General features: G+C 42.4%; 1 protein-coding gene across 2 annotated transcripts in view; it reads left to right on the top strand.

Moving 5' to 3' along the window:
* Positions 1–936, top strand: part of LOC106867806 (protein amnionless) — a 95,988-nt gene that overhangs the window by 25,495 nt on the left and 69,557 nt on the right. The window lies entirely within an intron of this gene.

Genomic DNA, 936 nt, shown 5'->3' with positions numbered 1-936 from the left:
GACCGGGTGTTGTGAGTGTTTATTGAGCAAAAACACCTGAAAGCTCCACGAGGCTCCGGCAGGGGATGGTGGCGAACCCTACTGTACTCTTTCACCACAACTTTCTCTCACTCTTACTTCCTGTTTCTGTTGTGCCTGTAATTCGAAAGGTCAGCCTTGTCGCACTGTGTCACGCTGAGTATCCCCGAGAACTATGTTAAGGGTACACGTGTCTGTGGAGTGCTCTTCACGAGCAGGCTGTTCCGTTGATCGGATCAACTGGAACCCTCGACGTCGTAAGTGACGGAGTGCCAAGAACAACATATGTGGTCTGATCAATAAGTATCCAGACTGCTGCCATAGCAATGAAGCTAAAGCATGAGGAGTGAAGCTGCTTGGCACAGATTGACCTTGAACTCTGCTGTGCACGTACACTAAGTTTAAACATTCTAGCTCACTTCCGCTGTTTACAGCAGTGCTTGGAAGGAACATGTGTAGCACGTGATCATCACATTGACCATGACAGAGAAAGCTGAGCAAAGAATCTGCATTAAATTTTGTCGAGAGCTTGGCAAGTTTTCAAAAAGATTTCATCATTCTTGACACAATCAAGGAAATCTTGTGCAACTGAAACCTAAGTGTCTTTTAGGTCAGCTGAAATCAGTTTTGGTACAAACTTGGCAGATACGTGTCTCATACCCAAATCTTCAGTGATAATGGACTGAACTGAACTGTAACTAATCTGCACATCCTCTGATAACTCACGGATGGTGATTCAACAATTTTCTATCACAGTTCTGGTTGTGGATCTCCCAGAGCATTCATCACTATTGACATGAATTCAAAATTAATCTGTACCAAGCGGTTTCACTGTGCTTTAGCTTTGTTATTATGGCAACAGTCCAGATACTTATTGATCAGATCTCATATATATATATATATATATATATATATATA

This window comes from Octopus bimaculoides, chromosome 16, assembly GCF_001194135.2.
Source record: "Octopus bimaculoides isolate UCB-OBI-ISO-001 chromosome 16, ASM119413v2, whole genome shotgun sequence".
In the NCBI taxonomy this organism is placed as follows: Eukaryota; Metazoa; Mollusca; class Cephalopoda; order Octopoda; family Octopodidae; genus Octopus; species Octopus bimaculoides.
Note: the sequence above shows the minus strand (reverse complement) of the source record. Positions and strands in the feature narration are given on the sequence as shown.